At 48.1% G+C, this 8,659-nt stretch overlaps 1 long non-coding RNA gene across 3 annotated transcripts; it reads left to right on the forward strand.

Annotated features, from left to right (window-relative positions):
• The first annotated feature begins 2 nt into the window (after window positions 1-2).
• LOC133509140 (uncharacterized) lies at window positions 3-8,630 on the forward strand. Of its 3 annotated transcripts, none has more exons than XR_009797234.1 (3): window positions 3-157; window positions 4,918-5,047; window positions 5,142-8,630. It is a non-coding gene; the product is annotated as an uncharacterized LOC133509140 (long non-coding RNA). The 3 variants fall into 3 exon arrangements; XR_009797233.1 differs by having other exon boundaries at window positions 4-157; window positions 5,157-8,630; XR_009797232.1 differs by having other exon boundaries at window positions 4,918-8,630.
• Window positions 8,631-8,659: the final 29 nt, after the last annotated feature.

Below are 8,659 nucleotides of genomic sequence, written 5' to 3' on the forward strand. Positions count from 1 at the left end.
GACAAAACCGCTAGTCTCGTTACCGCCACCTACCGTCTTCTTTGGAACAGTCTTGGTTTTCATTCACTGCTCCCTGACGTTAGAGGTGCCCCTGTACAATCTAACAGCATAGAAAGAAGTGGACATAAACCTCAGCTTCACAGTTTTGAGGTTCAAGGTACGAAGCTCGGCCTTGTTGAAATTTTTAATGCTCTTCCCTTCTTGCGTGGGTCTTCTCTCATCTCGCTCACAATTTCCCATGCACATTATCTTTATTGAAGATTGCTTATACTTCATTCGTTCATTAAAGAATGAATCAGGGGTGACAAACCCATTGTAGATAGGCCACACTGTAGTTATAGTTTCCTTTAGACTGTAAAGCTAAGAAGACCTTATGATTGAAAACCATATTCTGTATGTATGTAGGTTTACCTATATTACAATGTATACTTCAAAGAAAAAACAAATTGAAATCTGAAAAGTAGAAGAAAAACACTGGTGTCAAAAATTTTAATGGTAAAAGGCCTCTAAGTGTTGGATCAATTGGATATAAAGTTATCTCATATTTGCTTTCTTGGGTTTTTAATGCTTATGTGATGCAATGCAATCGAGGGGCTCATTGGGTGCCATGGAAACTTTGCTATGATGTACTTTAACAATGTAATGCAATCAATTTACATTGGGTGCCGTGGAAACACCAGACAGTGGACTTGGACAAAACTTTTTAAGGGGAGTGTGCCGACTACACCTCATAAAAAATAAGACTACCTTGCGTGCCTGACTTTGACACTTTAATTCCCTCAGACCAGATGCAATAATATTCATTGTAATAGATATAAGTCATGCATTTCTTTCAACCCAAGTGGGTAAAGAATGCCAAATTTGGTTTGCATTCACATTTGGAGTCAAAATTTCAACTCCATGGTTTATTTAAATATGTAGCGATAGCATCCCGTGATAAGGAAACGTGAAAGACAGTGGCTCTTTTAAAGCATCTGGCTGAGGACGGGCACAAAGCAAAAAGAAACTCCAAATTTGCCAATAACAGGTTAAACATTTTACAAACTCTAAAGCCACAAACAAATTAATTTGTCATTTTTGGGACTGACAAACTAATGCTGAATTTGGGTACCAAATTAGCCAAATGAACAACTCCATTACACAAAAAGATGCAATAAGGAAGACATAAAAATGACATCATTGTTGAAATGGAGGGCGGAAGCGAAAAAGGCATTTTGCAACATAAAGCAAGCATTGGTAACAAGCGCGGTCTTGATTTTGCCAAATTGTTAAGATTAAGACTTTCAAAGGTCACTTTATGACCTCATAGAAATAAGTGCATTAACTGTTTTGTTTCACCTTCTGCGAAACATGACATTTCTATCAAAATAGAAAGATGTACAACCCTTAATCCAGCAGATGTTGCCATTTCCAGGAGATGGAACAAAGCAGATGTGACATGAAAGACCAGCCATTGCCAATAGGGAATGCTGTGTTCGTATTTGGGAAAACCAAATCAGAATATCCTGCAGCATTTTCTGCAAAAACAGTACAACTAACACTAACTGAGGCATGTAAACTAATGAAAGAAAAATTTAACGATTTATACAGACAACCAATATGCACTTGCAACAGTTCATGTTTTTATGCAATACTGAAAAAAAAAGAAAACGCAGATAATTTCATCCACAGGCAATGTATGCAAAATTGTTAGTTCAATTACTAAATGAAACAACTGCAAAAAACTGTTGCTGTTTCTGTCATGATCCTGCCGCTTCAGCACGAGCTGTGCGGCTGCGCTGATTGGGAGGCACACACCTGTGCCTCATGGGGCCTGATCATCCCCCGTATATATAGGACCCGGGGACGACTGGTCCTCCGCCAGTTCGTTGAGTTTTATGTCCCGTTCCAGCACTCTCGTACTCCTGACTGAACCTGTGTGTAACGACCTCCGTCCGTTCTCTGACCAACCTTGTAAGCCTGACTCCTTGACACTTCTGCCTGCGTTGTTTCCCCGTGCACCGGACTGCCTGCTCGATCCCCGAACTCTGCATAAAATAAACGTGTCTCTTGTTGAACTACCTTGCGTCTTCCGAGTTCCTGCATTTGGGTCCTACCTCTCGTTCCGATGGGACGTGACAGAACGAACTGGCCATCACAGGACCCAGCAGGAAAGACCCGGCGTCGCCGGGACCAACGCAAGGTAGACCGTCTGCCGGAGGACCAAGCCTGCCCAATCCGGGTAGGCTCCCTGATGTCCTCCACTTCCGTGTCTTACGCTCCGCCAGCGAGGTATGAATACGTCCCGAACACGACCCGTCCGGCTCCTCATATTCTTCTGGACTCTGACTTTTCGGAATATGAGGAGGACCACGATTTGTATGACCGGCTGCCTGAGTACGACTCCGACGAATTTGAATATGAATCTGCTCGTCTGATCTTTCACCCCAGTCAGTTTGCGCCGCCTCCCCGCGTTTCCAGCACCCGAGCGACTTCGCCCGGTAGATCCAAGTACACTAATCGGTACGAGGGAACCCAATTGGCCATCTACCCGGGAACTCCGCGTGGCGGACAGAGGAGACGCCCCGGCCGGGCGCTCCCTGGTGTCTCCCGCTGCGCGGCAACGAAGACACCGTCCTCCCACTCCTCGCCGGCAGAGGGAGGAGGAGCCGCCAAACCACGAGGGGTTCTGTCGCGAAATGCGGGCGCAGTTAGAGAGGCAGAGCGCTGAATTGGCGGCTCTCACGGCCCAGGTCCGGCAAGGATTGGCGAACCAGCCGACCTAGGCTGACGTCGCAACGGCGACGGACTCGCTGCTGACTCAGGTTCACGTGGCAGTTGGAACTGACCCGCTCCCGAGACACGCCCACGTGTCAGTTTCGACTGACTCTCCGCCTGCTCAGGTTCACGTTGCCGTGGAAACCGACTCGTCCCCTTGCCAAGTGGACGCCACAGTGGGAACAGACTCGCCACCTCAAGTGCACGTCGCAGTGTTGGCGGTTCCGAGCAGAGCTCACGCGGCAGTTGGAACTGACCCGCTCCCGAGACACGCCCACGTGTCAGTTTCGACTGACTCTCCGCCTACTCAGGTTCACGTTGCCCTGGAAACGGATTCGCCACCGCGCCACGCCCACGTTGCTGTTTCTACGGATGCACTGCAAGCTCACGTGGCAGTGGGGACCGACCCGATGCCGCCTCACGTTGCTGTCCAGAAGGTGGCGACGTCTCCACAGCCGCTTCTCGTCCGTGCTCTGGAGTGGCAGTGGCGACCCGCCCGCGGACGCTCCACACTCCTGCTCTGTCGGCGACGGGCACGCCCTCACGTTCCTGTCCAGGAGGGGGCGGCGATGGCGCCGCCTTCTCACGTTCCTGTCCAGGAGGGGGCGGCGATGGCGCCGCCTTCTCACGTTGCTGACCAGGAGGGGGCGGCGATGGTGCCGCCTTCTCACGTTCCTGACCAGGAAGGGGCGGCGATGGCGCCGCCTTCTCACGTTCCTGTCCAGGAGGGGGCGGCGATGGCGCCGCCTTCTCACGTTCCTGTCCAGGAGGGGGCGGCGATGGCGCCGCCTTCTCACGTTCCTGTCCAGGAGGGGGCGGCGATGGCGCCGCCTTCTCACGTTCCTGTCCAGGAGGGGGCGGCGATGGCGCCGCCTTCTCACGTTCCTGTCCAGGAGGGGGCGGCGATGGCGCCGCCTTCTCACGTTGCTGTCCAGGAGGGGGCGGCACTGGCGCCGCCTTCTCACGTTGCTGTCCAGGAGGGGGCGGCACTGGCGCCACCTTCTCACGTTCCTGTCCAGCAGGCGCTGGGGAGTTCTGTGGAGTCACCCAGGAGCTGGAGAGACTTCGGGGTGGCGGTCATGGCTCTGGTCCTGCTCTCCATCATCTTCTTCGCGCCTGAGTTCGCCCAGCTGCTTCAGGACCTGGCCTCGTTGGCGACCAATCCCTGGTCGTCTTGCAACGACGGCGTGGGAGGTTCTCGTCTGGAGCAGTGGCCTGCCTCGTTCTGGTTCCTGCCTCGCCGTTTGGTTCCTCACAGCGGTCGTCCGCCCGAATCGCCCCGTGGGGACCCTGGTGCTTGGCGTCCGGGTCGTCCTCCTGACCTGTCCGCCCGGACGCCTCGTGTTTGGTGGCCTGGATGGCCACCAGTCTGGGGTTCGGGGGGGGCGTGCCCTCCTCCGGATCCCCTTCCGCCCACCCCTGCCTGTGTTAATTAGTGTCTGTTTTTTTTCGTTTAGGCACGTCTGGGAGCCGTGCCTTTGAGGGGGGGGGGTACTGTCATGATCCTGCCGCTTCAGCACGAGCTGTGCGGCTGCGCTGATTGGGAGGCACACACCTGTGCCTCATGCGGCCTGATCATCCCCCGTATATATAGGACCCGGTGACGACTGGTCCTCCGCCAGTTCGTTGAGCTTTATGTCCCGTTCCAGCACTCTCGTACTCCTGACTGAACCTGTGTGTACCGACCTCCGTCCGTTCTCTGACCAACCTTGTAAGCCTGACTCCTTGACACTTCTGCCTGCGTTGTTTCCCCGTGCACCGGACTGCCTGCTCGATCCCCGAACTCTGCATACAATAAACGTGTCTCTTCTTGAACTACCTTGCGTCTTCCGAGTTCCTGCATTTGGGTCCTACCTCTCGTTCCGATGGGACGTGACAGTTTCCAAATGTGTCACACAGACATCAAACAAAAAATATGAATTCATTGGGAAATGCTTTCCTGATATAATAATCAAGGAAGCTGCATGGAAAAAAAAAAACGAACAAAAAACTCAAATTATGACGTTGATACAACTACAGATCTAGAATTTAATATATTATGAGAAACTCAGCAAAAGAGTCAAAAAATGGAACAGGATGTATGTTTACATATTGTAACTTTCCAACAACATGCAGACACAAAGTCACACAAACACGTTTTTGCTCACCTCCACCCTTTAGATTTGTCACCATTGGTAGGGAACTCCTAAATCTAATAAAAAGAGAGGTTTCAAGGAAGACTGCTTTAGAACATTCAAGAATTGTACCTGACTCTTCTTCGTTCTCTTTGAGCTCAAGTAACAGAAAACAGGTATTCTCTCCTTATTACTTCAAATTGAATTTACCTGACACAATATGAAAAAAAGTATTGTTGGTCATAATAAATGCATTCTCAAAATGGGTAGAACTCTTTCCAACAGAGCATCCCGACTTATCGACATCAGCAGGATATCACATTGGTGGAACCAGGAGACTGGATCCTGGTGAGGAGCAAAAAGAAGCACTGGTATTTTCTTAAGTAGGAATGTCCATTTCAGGTTTTGTTGAACGGTTTTGTTGAACACTCACAGCTGTAAAAATTAGGTTGACTTGGATTAATTTGGCACATTCCAGAAAGGTAATTTCAGTCTAGGATCCGATTGAGGAGGTGAGCTAAAGACTGGTTAACAAGCTTGGTGGAGATTTATAGTATCTCAAAATAGCTGATGGCCAGTGAAGAAATTTGAAAACACTGAACCTATAGGGATACCTAGATGAAATACCTACCCTAAAGTGGTCGTAACCATCGTAACATTTTTCCTGCCTTTGAGATATCTGTGGGGTGTTGTAATGTTGTCATGCCATGCATGAAAAAACAAAACCTAAATTATCCACAATTGGTTTCTCATGCATGTGATGATGATCGAAAATTTCTTTTATAATAATCCCATGGTCAAGTCCGACAGATAGGGGAACAAGGAGCAGTGTTTAGTCAAATTAAGTGGTATATGATGAATAATCTGAATGCTCACGAGTTGGGACACTTTGGTGACGGATGAAAATAATGAAGAAGCAAATCCATGTTGGGGCTCTTTCCTGTGAGTCTACATCTCCGGTAATCCACGTTTCACTTTGATGCTTTGTGAAAAGTACAGAGGTAACAGCTAGCGCCCTTTCTTCTAGAGTAACATTAGAAAAGGTAAGGGTGATCCAAAAGCTAAAGGTTGATGAGTGGTTTCATGTAATAACAGTCATTTTGGGACAAAATAATAATAGTCTTCTTATGGTGGAACAAGCAGCAACAGCTTTATCAAAAGATTGCGTCGTTTGCATGGGTCCCAGACCTCTTTTACAGATTATACCAGCGCTATTAGCAGATAATTGCACCTTGGAAGTTATGAGTAAAACAGTACTTGATAATGAATGCAAAAATTGGGATTCTGTATATCCATTGACTTTTTTTGAAAAATGAAAAACATTGTTTTCTGATTCTCACCGGGTATTTCACTTGCGTCCATTTGCTAGGAACCAGAAGCAAATTGGGAAATTTATCAGCAATGATGTGTAAAATCATTTTGGTGATTGAGAATTCATTGAAGCCATTGTCACATTGGGCATCTAGTAGTGGTAAGGAGCTAACGGGCTTTTGAATAAATTGCCCAAGAATGTAACATTATTGTACTTTATTCATCCTATGTCTGTTATTGAATCAACTTCTACTGTGCAGGCAATTTCATTTGAACAATGGCATAGAAGAGAGCAGCTCAATGCCAAGGATAAAACAATCCAACATCTACGCATTGGTGTTCCCGTGGTGTTCCGAGTGTAAATTGGCTGACCAAGTGGCAACTGGATTTGAATCTTTCATGTGGTGGTGGTGTGCAACCAACAAGAACGTGGAGAGAATAAGCTACATCCACCACAATGTCAAAATTGGGAAATTGGACTGAAAAGTGTTTTTTGAGGCTGTGCATGAACAACTTGGAGCCACTTAATGCCATTTCAAAACCAGATAGCCATGGACATGCACCTGGTTGAAAAACATGGTGTCTGCGCTCTCTTTGGGGAGCGATCCATCTTCATCCTGAATCATATGGCTGCTGATGGTGGTCTGACCAAGGCTATAAAAGGCCTTTGGTGGCGGTAAGGTGAATGAGCACTCTGGTGTTGACACCACCATGTAGGCTCCAGCCCGGGCTGTGCGAGTGCCAGCGCGGTTGCGCTGATTGGGAGGCGCACACCTGCGCCTCATGCGGGCTGATTATCCGGTGTATTTATATGACCTCGATGACGACTGGTGGGTGCCAGTTCGTTGAGCTTCATGTCCCGTTCGAGTACTCCCGTATCCCTGATCGACAACCCGTGTGTACCGACCTTCGCCTGTTCTCCAACCAACCCCGTAAGCCTGACTCCTTTGACACTTCTGCCTGCTTTGATCATTCTCCCATGTACCGACTCCTGCCTGCCCGCTCACCTGCTCTCTTCGCCCGACGTCCCAATTACTGCCGCTGCACCTGACTGCCTGCCCGATCCCCGACCATGGAATAATAAACGTTTCTCCCCGAACTACCTTTTATCGTCCGAGTCCTGCATTTGGGTCCTACTCCCGTTCTGATGGGGCGTGACAGTGTGTTCGGAAAATACAAAGCACTCGTCTCATCTATTTTAATTCCATTGCGGTTTTTGCAGCTATTTTGACTTTGTGTGGTTGTTGCTGTATTCTCTGCCTGCGATGTTGCCTAAACTGAATTATTACCACAGCAATCTCACCCATGGAGAACAAAATGGCGTAGATGTATCCTTTGCTGGGGACAAATCATGAGGGAGTATTCTGGCTGACTTGCCTGATCTGTTTCTAGAAATGTTATGACAATGCATAAACAACCATTTTGTATCAAAGTAGTCGAAGATCTGGCAAAGTGTCTATTTTGGGGTATTTGAGAATTTAAGCAAATTTTCGATAAACAGGAGGGAAATGTTGGATTAATTGGATATAAAGTTATCTCATATTTGCTTTCTTGGGTTTTTAATGCTTATGTGATGCAATGCAATCAAGAGGCACATTGAGTGCCATGGAAACTTTGCTATAATGTACTTTAACAAAGTGATGGAATCAATTAACATTGGGTGCCGTGGAAACACCAAACTTTGATGCAGAAGACAACAAAGACTGACGATATCCAGAGGATGCTGAAGACATCGCAAAGACTCACATGGACTATTTTTGTCACGGTTGCTTTGTTTGTGACATTTGCTTTGTGTGATGCGGACCACGCTAAGGAATAAAGTGGAGACGTGGAGATATGATTAGAACGGGTTGGAGATTGTGAAAGACACATCTCACGTTCTCCTCGCGAGCCAGAAGTTCCTCATCTTCCTTCCTTGATAATTTTACCTGAAATGTCCTCTGCTGTTTAAACCTGACACTAAGCATGTCGATTAAACAGCTTTTGGCATTTGCAACGTAATTAAAAAAAATCTTAGCCGATAGAGATCATTGTTTTAAAATTCGCATTCCTCAGCATTGTCAGATCCTGCCGCTCCAGCCCGGGCTGTGCGGGTGTCTGCGGTTGCTCTGATTGGGAGGTGCACACCTGCGCCTCATGCAGCCTGATTACGCTGTGTATTTATATGACGACTGCCCGGCGCCAGTTCGTTGAGCTTCATGTCCCGTTCCAGCACTCTCGTATCCCTGATCGACAACCTGTGTGTACCGACCTTCGCCTGTTCTCCGACCAACCTTGTAAGCCTGACTCCTTTGATACTTCTGCCTGCCTTGATCGTTCTCCTGTGTACCGAAACCTGCCTGCCTGCTCACCTGCTCTCTTCGCCCGACGTCCCAACTACCGCTGCTGCACCGGACTGCCTGCTCGATCCCCGACGTTGGCATATAATAAACGTTTCTCCTTGAACTACCTTGGATCGTTCGAGTCCTGTATTTGTG

Source organism: Syngnathoides biaculeatus, chromosome 11, assembly GCF_019802595.1.
Source record: "Syngnathoides biaculeatus isolate LvHL_M chromosome 11, ASM1980259v1, whole genome shotgun sequence".
In the NCBI taxonomy this organism is placed as follows: domain Eukaryota; kingdom Metazoa; phylum Chordata; class Actinopteri; order Syngnathiformes; family Syngnathidae; genus Syngnathoides; species Syngnathoides biaculeatus.